General features: G+C 34.8%; 1 protein-coding gene across 2 annotated transcripts in view; it reads left to right on the top strand.

Annotated features, from left to right (window-relative positions):
- The window catches only part of PRKG1 (protein kinase cGMP-dependent 1), a 1,342,290-nt gene that overhangs the window by 615,665 nt on the left and 712,767 nt on the right, over nt 1-13,858 (top strand). The window lies entirely within an intron of this gene.

Raw genomic sequence — 13,858 nt, 5'->3', positions numbered from 1 at the left:
TTTAATTTATAAATGTTGATATTTGTGTCAACAAAGTTCTCCTATGACTATTAGCACTTACAGACTTTAGCAATCCTCACAATCACTTTTCATGTGAAGTCTTGAATTTAGCATAAGCATCTAGCATAAATTACAAGAGAAAATGTAGATTAAATGGATATATGAAATAAAACTGTCTTTCATTTGGAATTGGGATCTGGCAGTTACATTTTAATATATGTTTTCTTTAAAATCTTTCCACATCCCATTCTTCTCTCTCTACCTCTCTGGAAGTAACAATGCTTCTCCATTTGGTCTGCGTCTTTCTCATCCACATTCTCATATTTTTACTACATATGTATGTGTCTATACACAAAATACGGTGTTTGTGAGTGTTCATGAGATTTATAAATAGGTGCCACAATCTATGTATCCTTCAGTAACTTGTCTTTGCCACTCTGTTATGTTTTTAAGATGTATCTATGCTGTTGTATGTACGTATGGTTTGTTAATCTTAAGTTCTATATCATAGTCTATTGCACAGGTACAATGTGGTTTGTTGATCCTTATTTATTGTTAAAACTTTGGGATCATTCACCCAAATTTTGATATTACAAACAATATTACAATTATTATTCCTGCATGGGAATTCTGAAATTCTGTTATCCTGTATTCTTGCCAACACATGGTATTATTAGACTTTAGCTGTTGACAGTATAATAGATTGGAAATGGTACCACTTTGTACTTTTAATTGGTATGTTTCTGAATTTTAAAAAAAAATATTTTTCTGTGTTAAAATATTTTAAAAACATTATTAAGTTTTTATATCACTCCTCTTTCTTGAAAATCCCATTTTCATGGAAGAGAATTAAGCTCTTGTCCAACACTTACCTACATTAGTTCAATATACTTAAACAGCTTTTTGTCTTTCATAAGAAGAAAAGAAAATATCAATTTGAGGGGCAGCTATTTTTCATTAAATATAGAAAATTATATTCTTTTTGTATATTATGCAACTATGCTCTTTCTAAATTAGCTCACTGGAGACAGAAGGATTCATGTCTTTAGTTTTTTTTATTTTTGCTTTTAAGGAGATGTATCAATTAGAGTGAAATGATTAAATCATCACCTACTTGCCACCAAGTAGGGGTGGCCTCCTACTTCCTTAGTATTACATACTCTACCTAGTTCATCTAAAACACACCCCAATGAAGGAATAAGTACATTTAAAAAAATGGGCTGGTTCTGCCTTTGAAATGGTCCACAAAACATGTTTGTTTCAAATTTGGAACCTATATTTTTCTAGAAGGAATATGCTAAAATGTAAAGACTAAGTAGAGACTAACTGTTCGGGTAAGTTCTTAAATTAATATAACTGAAAAAAACATTGAGTTGGCTGAAAAAATAATTAACTGCTATTCTGCTATGATAGCCTCAGAACCTGAATAATACAAAAAATAAATTTAAAAAGATGAGTAAAAAACAATTTAACAACTAGTCTATAATATTCTCTTCTCTGAGAAAATGCATTATGTAAGCCCTACTTGTTCTTGGGGCTCTAAAGAGAGTTTGCCTGTGACCTCTGCAGTAAGAATAGCTGCTTTTTTTTTTTCTTTTTTGTAATTTAAGTTCCAGGGCACATGTGCAGGATGTACAGGTTTGTTACATAGGTAAACATGTGCCATGGTGGTTTGCTACACCTCTCAACCCATCACCTAGGTATTAAGCCCAGAATGAATTAGCTATTTTTCTTGATGTTCTTCCCTCCACCCACCCTCCCCGACTCTCCCTATATCTATGTGTTTTCATTGTTCAATTTCCACTTATAAGTGAGAACATGCAGTGTTTGGTTTTCTGATCCTGTGTTAGTTTGCAGAGGACAATGTCTTCCAGATTCATCCATGTTCCTGCCAAGGACATGATATTCCTTTTTATGGCTGCATAATATTCTGTGGTGTATATGTACCACATTGTCTTTATCCAGTCTATCATTGATGGGCATTTGGGTTGGTTCCATGTATTTGCCGTAGTGAATAGTGAAAAGTAGCTGCTTTTAATATATGTGAGTCATCAGACAGAGAAACCCTCATGGGTAATTTATTGGGAATTCCATGGGATTTTTACCATATTGAGTCCATAAAATAAGAAATATGAATACTTTCCCATTTAGCTATGAGATTATTTGCTTAATACTGTCAGCCACCAAATTAAAAGATAAATTGGAATCACAACTATTATATTACTACTTTACTGTTTTGAACTTAATTCAGCCTGTAGTGATGTAGCTGGCAAGATTTATGTTCGTTGGAAGATATAGTTGGTTTTGACTTTACATAGCAGTGTATCTAATTGTAATATGTAAAATACTTTATAGGTAAAATTATGTTTTTATAAAGGAGAGTATGAAAGAATATAGCACAGTAGTAAGCTAATTTGTAATCTGAACATTTTTAGGTTCAAGTTTGCTTTTCTCAAAACTGAGTGCAGAGAGAGCCGGAATGGAGTTTAAAAGACATGGGCTTTAAAGTCAGATGACGTTTATTGAAATTATAGCTCCATTATATGAATTTAGGCAATGTCTTGACTTCTCTGAGTCTTTTCTGAGTCAAATTCTCTGTCTATGAAATATTAATAGTTAAAAGTTGTTTACTATTTCAGACTTGGATTCTGCTATCTCATCATTGTTTAGTCTTCTCTATTCATTAAATGAAAGCACCATCTGCTCTATTGCTCAGACCTAGACCGTAGATGTTTCCTTCATTTCTGTTTTTACTCTAAACACATGAAACCTATTAGTAGGCCCTATCTGCTTTTCTACCAAAACATCTTCACAATGCATTCACTTTTCTCTATCTACACTTCAACATTCTATCTAGACCACCATCTTCTCTATCTAGAATATAGTGCAGAGAATATACCATTTACCTTAGTCTTCAGTGGCTTAAAATTTTGTAAGCAAATGTCAGGATAATTTTGAAATAATTCCTGGAAAAGTGCTAACTGAGGCAGAAAATCATTTTAATGTGAGTAGGATGAATTATACCTCAGGTGCCCTTAAGGTTTGCATATATACTATAATTGAGCAGGGACAAAGTTTTGTATTGACAGTTTCATTTTTTATAGGATTAATTCACAGTATTTAATGGTATGGCACAATTCTGTTGAGTTAAGGCTTTTCAAATCTTTTGATGAGATATAAATTAGAGTAAGAACTGGAATTCCACAGAGCATGATCTACCGCTAGCACTTATAGCACTTAATCAGACATTTGTAGTCAAATTACTTCCATTTACTTATTTTTCCACTCAGAAGTAACATTTTCCAGGTATTTTTGGAGAATTAATTAGTTTCCATTAATTAATTTGTTTCCACTATAGCTTTAATAACTCTGTTGAACCTCAGGGTAACTCATTGTAATGGTGTGGACCTAATTTTTCAAGTGCAATGCAATAGCCTTTTGTGTGAATAGAATTCTTCTGTCAATGTCAGTCAATTAACTAAAGTGATTTTTAAATGCCTACCTTATGATCCACTTTGTGCCAGGGCCCTGTAGGGACTCCAAGAGTAGATTACTAGGTTCCTAGATTCAAAAACTAAAATCTAGTTGGGAAGAAAAGAGCAACTTACAAAATCATCTAAAAGGAATATAATATATAATTAAGATTCTGTAATGTGTAGTATAAAAGTAATAAATGATAGGAAAACTCTTGGGATAATTGATACCAAAGTTCAACAGAGTTCCATTCTCATAGTACACCCTACTAAGTAGAAAGTTACTTACATGTTTATCATCCTGCCTGACCTTCTATTCTTAGTTGTCAACTTTTATAGACTGTCTGGGGGAAAGGAGAAGGGGCGAGAGAGGAGTAATAAAACAAATTGTTTCTGAATACCTAATACATTTCAGTTACTTGTGTCTACATGTTTTATCATTTAATCTTAATAATTATCTGGAAAAATCAGTTTATTTGTGCACATTTTACAGTTCAGAAAATTGAGGCTCAGAGAAGGGAAAGAACTTGCACCAGATAGCTTGGTTAGGAAGACTTAGGCTTCTCTTTACCAAGCTACTTTCTGCAGCATCATGTAACCTACCAGTTAAAACAAACAAACAAACGAACGAAACTCTATAATAGCAATTCAGTGCAAAGAGGAATTATTGTAGATGTTTTGAGAGGATTTGGTTAGTTTCTTTTCATTAGTTTCCTTTATGATTTATCCCAGTAAGTTTAAGAATAACAAGCAATAGAATGGGTCTTATTAGCAAAATGCATGATAAAATGGAGTAATCAAATCACCATTCAGTAGGACTCCTGGTCTCTTCTGTCAAGAAATTCATAAACTTAACATGAGACATAGATAAACATAATTAATTATAAAACAGGAAGCATCAACGATAAAATTGAAGAGTGAACCTTTTTCTGTGACTGTCGTCTTCTTCATTATCACTTAAATTCTTTCTCAAAAGGGTAGTTTGATCAAGGAAAATAAAGCTGGGAAGATAAGGTAGGATCATACTCCTTTGCATAATTTATAAAAGAATAATATTAATGTTTCCAAGCTAATTCAGGTTGCTAAAATATGTTGGTGAATTTACACGATATTCCAATAAAAATATGTTTCCCATATGACGTTACACTTTCTCAAGGAGTAATAACTTGGTGCATCATTTTATTCATTCAAAACTAAACTAATTGTCTTAGTTTTAATATTACCTACAGATGGCTTAAGGTTCTCTAAGAAAGTTTTATAATATGTTTATAACATAAATACTTGCCCACTTTCTGAGGATTCCTGGAGCTTTCTCAATGAACTTAAAGAGAACTACCATTCAACGCAGCAATTCTGTTACTGGGTATATATCCAAAAGAAAATAAATTGGTCTGCCAAAAAGGCACATGCACTTGTATGTTAATCACAGCACTACTCACAATAGCAAACATGTGGAATCAACCTAGGAGCCTGTTAGTGGTGGATAGGATAAAGAAAATGCGGTGCATATACATCATGGAATACTACACAGCTGTAAGAAGAAGTGAGATCATGTGCTTTGAAGCAACATGGATGGAGCTGAGGCCCATAATCCTGAGCAAATTAACACAAGAACAGGAAACCAAATACCACATGTTTTCACATATAAATAGGAGATAAACATGGGTACACATGGCCATAAAGATAAGAACGCTAGACACTGGGGTCTAGTAGAGTGCGGAGGGAGGGCAAGAGGACAAGGTTCAAAAGCTACCTATTGGGTACTATGCTCACTACCTGAGTGACAGGATCAATGATACCCCAAGCCTCAGTATCACACAATATACCCATTTTACAAACCTGCACATATACCCTCTGAATCGAAAATAAATACTGAATTTGTAATAAGAAAAGGTAAAGAAAAAGACAGGTGATGTTTGCATTGTGGAAGCCTTGAATTCCAAGATAGGAAAACATTCATCTTTAATTTGTTCAGCTATAGGGAGCCACTGAAGGTTTACAGACATATTACACACTAAAACTATAGTTTTGAAATGTTAGACTAAAAATGATGGTAGATGGATTAGAATTGGAAGAAACAAACCTGGACAGCACTGTAGCATTTCAGGGAAAAAGTAGTTAGATGGTGGAATGAGGATAAAAGGAAGAAATTGATACGAGGTATTTTCTGATGTGTTGTATTGAGGCCTAAAATGGACACATTCTATAACTTTTCAGTTATGTGTGCATATGTGTTTGTGCATTTCCTGCAATGATGGAATTTCCTTTTAATTCTCCCTTCATGATTATTAATACTTTATTAAAATGTTAGCCTCCTTTAGCTAAGTCAAGGCTTCCCCCAAAGAGTGGTTTTGTCCAAGCTTAGGTTAGAGTTGTAAATGTTAAAAGTAGTTCTGTTTAAAAATTTCTGAGCACAAATTTACAAAATAAGTTTTTCACTGATGACAGAGAGTATCTGTGCTATTTTTCCTACTGTCTGATACCCAAATTATGTTCACATTTTTAGCCAATTCAAATAGTAGCAACTGAAAGAAGAGATAGTTGACATATACTCCTAATCTTAGAGGAAGTTAACGTGTTTAAATTTCTTGCAGCTGTTTCTGGTATGAGGAAAAGGATGTACATGTATTCCTGTCTTCCTGACTTGTATTATTATTCATGCCTCAAGATAGACTAAGCATTTCTCGAGAGAAATCTAGTTATTTAAGTGTGACATATTTTATAAATACAAATATAAGAATCACTCTTTGATTAATTCACAAACCCTGTACTCAAACCTCACTAAAAATGGGTCTCACTGTGTCCTTTAATATTCACTTATTAAACTTTTTTCTAGGAACAACATATTCAGATGGGCCTCAATTTTTTGTCATCTGGGAAATGTAGGAACTGGCTCCTTCTAGTTGGAAGACTTCTAAAACTTAAATCCACTTCTAGATGCTCATACAGAGATCATCTTTCTTTCCAGAGAAAATAACAATAATATTAATCATAGAAATAATGGAAGAAAGAATAAAACTGCAGAAAGGGAATTTTTGCTAAAGCAAAGCTGTAATGAATAGCAGCAGTTTGATTCTTCCTTAAAAGGCGTATTTGCATAGTTGTAAATTACCCATGTCACACACCAAACAAATCCTCATTCTGTGTCAGAATTTTAACTCCTTACCCAGAGCCAAGTGTATATTACAGTGAGTCCATAGAGAGTCTATGTTTTTCAGTTAATCCTTACCTTAAATTAAAAGATGAAGTGGAAAGTTTTAAAGCAGCTTCATCTGCTATTGAATTCTAATACATTAATATCTAAAAATTAAGCACAATATCTGTGTGGTATTACTTTAGTATTAAATATTGTATAGCTTCGGATGGTAGAATTACTCTCTAGAGCAAATTTACACATATATAGCTTGCTTTTCATTTAAATACCAATCCATTGGCAGCATAGTACAAGAGAAATGGTTTTGAAGTAAGTTGGATCTGTTAATCCTGGCTCCAGAAACTGGATTTGACCTGGACAAGCTTCAAAGTAACTCTGAGCCTCAATCTTCTCATCTGAAAATGGGAATAATAAATATCTACTTCAGATAATGATGTTTTGGGATTATTTAAGAGACAATGGACATACTAAGAGATTACTCATAAACTGTTCATACTTTCTACACCATACAAAACATATATGGATTAAAACATATGTAGAACCTTCACTTTATTCCCTTGAAGATCATGGTTGCTCAGCCTTACTTTCCCCAAGGTAACCAATCATTAGGAAGTCAAAGAGAGAATGGTTCAGAGATGCTGATCGAAGCAAGTGCAAAGTTCATTGGCCATATCCTGGAGGGACTATCTCCTGACAAACTTATCAGAGATCAGAACATGCTCATTCATTTAAACCAGAAAACACATTTTGAATCTTAATGTGTGTCAGCCATTGCCCCAGGCATTGAGTATACAGTGCACATTTTTTTTTTAGCATCACACCTTGGTTTTGGTACATCTTGGAAAGCACTATCATCCATGTCTTTGACATGATCTTATCAGTTTCATTTGTTCCTTTGGATTAAAGCACCTAAAATCTTTTATCTAGAACAGAGATTTGGAAATTTAAATATAAAAATTGCCTGCAGTTTTAAATGCAATTTCCTGAGCCCCTTCTCTAGAGACAATAACTCAAAGTATGAGGTAGGCCTTACAACTATCTGCTCAATAGATTTTGATCAACAAGCTAGTGTACAGCTGCATTTCTCAATTTCACTCAGGATGTTTATAGCCAAAGTATTCATATCTAAGTGGACTTTGCTATTTTTAACAAGGAAAACTTGTCAAAAACAGTAAAGAACTAGAAGGTGATTTCTTCTTAGGAGAAAACAAATTCTGGTTATAATCAAATTTCCAAATGAACATATTTTACTATTTGATTGAAATAAGTCAATCTATGACTAGAAAATTAACTGAGGGTTGAGATTCCAGTGATCCAGTTGGTTATTAAGAGGATAATCCAAAATGTTTCTTTGATGTGCCATGTGAACCACAATTAAAAGAAAAAAATATAGCTTGAGCTTTCAGTCAAAAGGCTAGGAGATATATAACATCAGTTATAGTAATTGTCTTTTGATAGCAGTCCAAGAATACAGTTACTTCCTTTTTCTTCAATGATTCTATTACTATTTTAAATATGCAAAAGTTTTAGATAGATAAAAATAAAAATTGGTATGCAGTTGTTTTTGTGGAGAGGTTTATATATGTTAGGTGTGAAGTTAATGTGAATAAATACATCTAAATGAGCTGTTGTTTTGTCTCGAAACCATTTCTTGTCATTAGACAGGCTGTAAGGGAATGCTGTAATATTTTGTTGCTGAGTTGTTAACTGGATATTCATGAACTAGGTGCCCTATTAACTATTCCGTCAACTGTTGTGTTAACTAGCTGCTATGTACTTTGCTAGCTTCTGCTGAGGGAGGCTACAAGACAAAACAAACAAGGGGAAAAAACCTCTCACGTATGAAAGATTTCATAGCAAAAAGTTTGGATAACCTAGGGAAAATAAATTTTGTTGCACCATCTAATGAGAAAAATAATGCAGTCTGGGCATGATGGCTCACACCTGTAATCCCAGCACTTTGGGAAGCTAAGGAGGGTGGATCACCTGAGGTCAGGTTTTCGAGACCAACCTAGCCAATATCATGAAACCCCATCTCTACTAAAAATACAAAAATTTTTTAGCTGGGTGTGGTGGCGTGTGCCTGTAATTCCAGCTACTCAGGAGGCGGAGACAGGAGAATTGCTTGAACCAGGAGACCGAGGTTGCAGTGAGCCCAGATTGTGCCACTGCACTCCAGTCTGGGCGATAGAGGGAGACTCTGTGTCAGAAACAAAACAAAAAAAAGAATAATGCAATACTTTATTCTCTGTGATTTACAGTATAACATGGGTGTTTACCAGGCTATGCACCTTTCCTTTCATTTTCCTTTTGGAAATACTTTTGTGTGTTCAAGTGCAAAACTTGTAAGAAAGTCAAAAAATAAAAATGAAGTTTAAGTGGTAAAAGTGACATTATTCAGTCTAAGAAGATAAAATTAATTCTAGTAGACTTAAAGTTACTGTATTTTAATTAGAGAAAGAAATTTCTCACAAGTAAGAACATTGTAGAGTTGTGAGATATACTGAGAAATAATCAGAAATGGAAGCAATCGATTACTATGATGAATAGAAGATCATAGAAGATCAATAGAAGATTTAGGTGCAGCCTGCTTACTGTTGTGAGAAAGTAGGTTAGATACATTCACAAGGTCATTAAGAGCTCTGTGTTTATGTGTTTAACAAGCAGAACTTGTCAAAAACAAGATGTTTTTCTCTTCAATGATGGTCAGAGCAACATAGTTGTGACTGATTTTGAGAAATTATTTCATTGTCAGCATCTGCTACAAACATGTCCAAGAAGTCAAAGTTGTAGATCCAGATTTTAGCTAGAAAGCAGAAAAGCACCAGTTAGCAATGAGCTTTCCTTCTTTGTCTTCCTATTTCACAAGTGAAGAAACTGAGGCTAGGAGAGGCTACCTGCCCCCCATAATCATTTTCACTTGGAGAATAGGTGGCATATGGGGAACTAGAATCAAAATGCAGAGTCTCTCTGGCTAATTTTCTTTCCCTACTGTATGCCATCTATTGTGGAATCACAAATCATATAAAGAGGATATTAATGTTCTTTTTACTTTCATATATTCCCCAAACATTTAGATTGTAAGAAGAATATTTTACTCCAGTGAAGAAAATTATTCTGTCACCAAGAAAAAAGGTTCCTCTTTCTACACAATGATTACCTTGCCAAAAACTAATTGCTTAGCATAAAAATGCTGCACTTTCTTCATGCATTAGTAAAATCAATTCTCCCCACTATAATACTGCTCAGCCATTGTGTCTGTCAGCACTCTGGGTGCAAAGCTGAAATCTAAAGCTGTGTCACCAGACACAATTAATTTTAGGGTTGATTTTGCAGTTTTTGAGCTCTCTAGGCTTTGCACTTCTCTTCTGTTCTTCTGTAACCTACCATTTAGATATGAGGGAGTGGGGTGGTATTGCAACCTCAATAAAACTTAGAAAAAAGGAAAGGAAATCAGGTACCTTTGTTCATTTCTTCAACATGTTATTGAACACTTAGTTCTGTCAAACATTGGTAGCACAAGGAATGTGGAAACCTGCAATTAACAGACCTGAGACAACTGACAGTTAGGGAGTGTACTGGACATTGATTTCTAAATTCAGATGGTAAATAGTTTAACAAAGACAAACACACTAGGGGTGTTGTTGACGCACATACAAGGAACAGTAGAAACAAATTACCTGAACTGGATTGAAGAATAAGTAAGAGTCAGTAAGGAAAAGTAGTGTGTGTGTGTGTGTATGTGTGTGTGTGTGCACGCGCACGCGCACATGTGTATGCACACATATATGTGTGCATACACATGTATATGAAAGGAGAACAATTTTTGCATATTAAAGTTCTAAGAAAAGATTTTTAGAGATGAACTCTATAATCCTGTGTCAAATGTAAAATTGTTGGTAGCTATTTGATCTCTATTCATGGGACACCTCTACATTATCACAGATCAACGCCCCTCACCTCATAAAATGTATCAAGAAATTTAAGATCAATTCTGTCATTAGACAAAAATAATTTTAAATAACACATTTGAAAGATTTAGCTGTTGATTTTTTGAGGATTTTCCTCATAGATATCTATTCAATCAGTAAATATTAACTAAGAAGTGACTGGTTTGAATACTTTGTTAGAACTGGAGAAACAGAGAAGAGTAAGTTGTCACCAGCACTGCAGAAAGTATTCAGTCTAATTAGCAAGATACAGTTGGCACCCAGTAACTAAGAATATGCTGCAATAAAATATTCAAACTGGAATGAAGGCTGTGGGGGGTGTTAAAAATGTATCTTCAGTAAAAATTTATCTGAGATAATCTTTCATTCCCATCTGAATATTTATGTAGATGCATAGTTCCCCCTAGAGTCTGATTTTCAATTAGACAAAAAAAAAAAAAAAAAAAAAAAAAAAGATCGAGAATTTCTACTTATAAAAAACATTTCTGATTTTGTAATTAAGAATCCCAGTAATTAAATATGCCAGGAAAATTGTATTAGATTGCATTGCATTGGGTCAGGTACATGCTTTCATTTCACACTTAAGAGCCCCTTTTAAGAGCATAAGCAAATTAAAAAACAACGACCCAACAACCTCTATTCCCCCTGTTAAGGGGAAAAACACATTCCAATACAGCTTCTAATTTGCCTTGCTAATTCTAATTAGTATAGGATGAGCTGCTGGACAATTTTACCAGGAGGACAGTCTGCAAAGAAGCATATTTCTGTAGCTGCATGCTCTTCAGAAAGAACTCAAACTGGGAAAAATTGAATAGAGACTTTTTCTCATTTGATTGAAGGTTATAGATGAAATAAAATAAGGTTCGAGGAAATCAAAAGAGGCTGCCCTTTTCTGTAGTCAGAACTGCTGAAAAGATTGAATGATAAGATGAAACTGAAGTAAAGCCTCCAGACCATTGCCTTTGACTGGTTTGGTGAGTTGCTGCAGTTAAACACATGTTTACTCTTGCCACAATGCATGAGTGGGATCTACTAGTACTCTACTTGTTTCTGGGTGTTTAATTTCAGTTCTGACACTAGAAAGTACAATCTTTGAGAGGAGGGATTGTGTGCTCCACCATTGCTTGTGCTGACTTCCATAGCTCAGATATGCTAACTGGATCAGACTCCCACAATCAATACTTGACTATTGATGAGAGGCCCATCTCCTGCCTGCCGTGATTATTGATCAGGGTCTTCCAAGAGGATTCCATGGCCTTTATCCCTAGGACTAGCCAAGAACAGCAGACACCATACATTCACAAATAGATCCAGGTCACCTTCCCTTCTCCTTCCCATTTTGAGTTTTAGTCTAAATATAAATTAGTGGCTAATCAGTGCACATTCTGGCATTCTGGGGGCTCAGTACCACTGTTTTAATTATGAAAAGAGGACTTTGATTTCTTAATTTTGACTGGGGTCCAACTCAAATATTCTGACCAGTTTGTATACTACATCTCATGAAGGAAACATATAGAATGTTTCTGATGATCCTCACAAGTATTGACTAGTAAATTACAAATAGGACCTTCACTTTTGCATACAGCTACTTGAAAGGGGAGCAGTTCTTTTTGTTATAAAGTGTGATGGCTTTGTTCCTCATTTAATCATTTCTGAGTTTAATTTTAAGTCATCACTATCAATATAAAAGACAGGTTTTGATATCAACATTAGGCACATCAGATTCGCATATTGTACTTTTGCTTTTTCAGACAATAATTGTTTTAGCTTAATGGAGTGTAAGAATAATTTGAGTAAAAGAATGCAATAGTTCCATTTGGAGATCTCTTCTAGATTAATTTTATCCTACTTTGCTTTTGCGGTATCACAAAAGTGCCCTGTATATAGTATTTTGAAGCTTACTGAAAATACATTTCTCATATATAAGGTATATTGTCTTCAAGAGAAATGCTGATTTCCTTTAAGAAGGTAATACCCTATATTGAAAAAAAAAAAACAAAAAAAAACTAGGCCTAATTTTCTGTTCCAATTACTAACTGATGGTTGGTTATTAAGTATTTGCTTTCTTATTAGACTTTACCAATTCCAGCAACTGTTTTACCTTAGCCTCCTGTCCATCACGGCCAGTACTGATTATGAAACTAACTAGTGTTGAGTGCATGCCTGTTGAGTGTAGGCTGTCAAACTGCTGATTGAATAGATTTGGAACAGGGCTCTGACATCTCCATTTTTTAACAAACATCTCAAATTATTCAAATGCAGGTGGTCAAGGAGCCATCTTTGAAAAATATTACTCAACATGATAAAGGCATTAGAGTCTACCAATTTATTTAAATTTAGATTAGACAAGGTAAATTAGAGTGATATCATATGTCACTAGAAAAGTATGGCACCAAAAGGAAGGCAGTTCCTTTTGTTTTGTTTTGTTTGTTTGTTTGTTTGTTTGTTTTTGAGATGGAGTCTCGGTCTGTCACCCAGGCTGGAGTGCAATGATATGATCTTGGCTCACTGCAACCTCTGCCTCCTAGGTTCAAGTGATTCTCCTGCCTCAGCCTCCAGAGTAGCTGGGATTACAGGCAGCCACCACCACACCCACCTAATTTTTGTATTTTTAGTAGATAGGAGGTTTCACCATATTGACCAGGCTGGTCTTGAACTCCTGATGTAGGTAATCTACCCACCTTGGCCTCCCAAAGTGTTGGGATTACAGGTGTGAGCCACCGCACCTGCCCCCCCCCCCTTTTTTTTTTTTTTTTTTTTTTTTTTTTTTTGTTTAAGAGTTAGGGTCTTACTCTGTTGCCTAGGCTGTGAGATAGTAGTATAATCATAGCTCACTACAGTCTCAAACTCCTGGGCTCAAGTGATCCTCCCTCTCAGCCTCCCAAGGAGGTAGGACTAGAGGTGTATGCCACCATGCCTGTCTAATTTTTTAATTTTTAATTTTGTAGAGATGGGGTCTTGTTGCCCAGGCTGATCTTGAACTCCTGGCAACAAGTCATCTTCCCATCTCAGCCTCTGAAAGCACTGGGATTACAGACTTGAGCCACCATGCCTGGCCAAGGCAGTTTCATCACTAAATACCTGTAAAGCCTAAGACATTCGATCATGTTCTGCAGGTAGCTATAAAGTCTAGAAACAGTTGAATATACATAATAAATGGTTTGTTGATATTACATCACAATAAATGTTATATTCAATATGTTGTCTCATATTACCACTGCATAGTTTAGTGCAGTGTACAAAATTACAAGGAACATAATGTGTGAGCATTCCATTTACAT

Source organism: Theropithecus gelada, chromosome 9, assembly GCF_003255815.1.
Source record: "Theropithecus gelada isolate Dixy chromosome 9, Tgel_1.0, whole genome shotgun sequence".
Classification (NCBI taxonomy): Eukaryota; Metazoa; Chordata; class Mammalia; order Primates; family Cercopithecidae; genus Theropithecus; species Theropithecus gelada.
The sequence above is the reverse complement of the archived record's forward strand: the minus strand, read 5'-3'. Positions and strand labels throughout refer to the sequence as shown.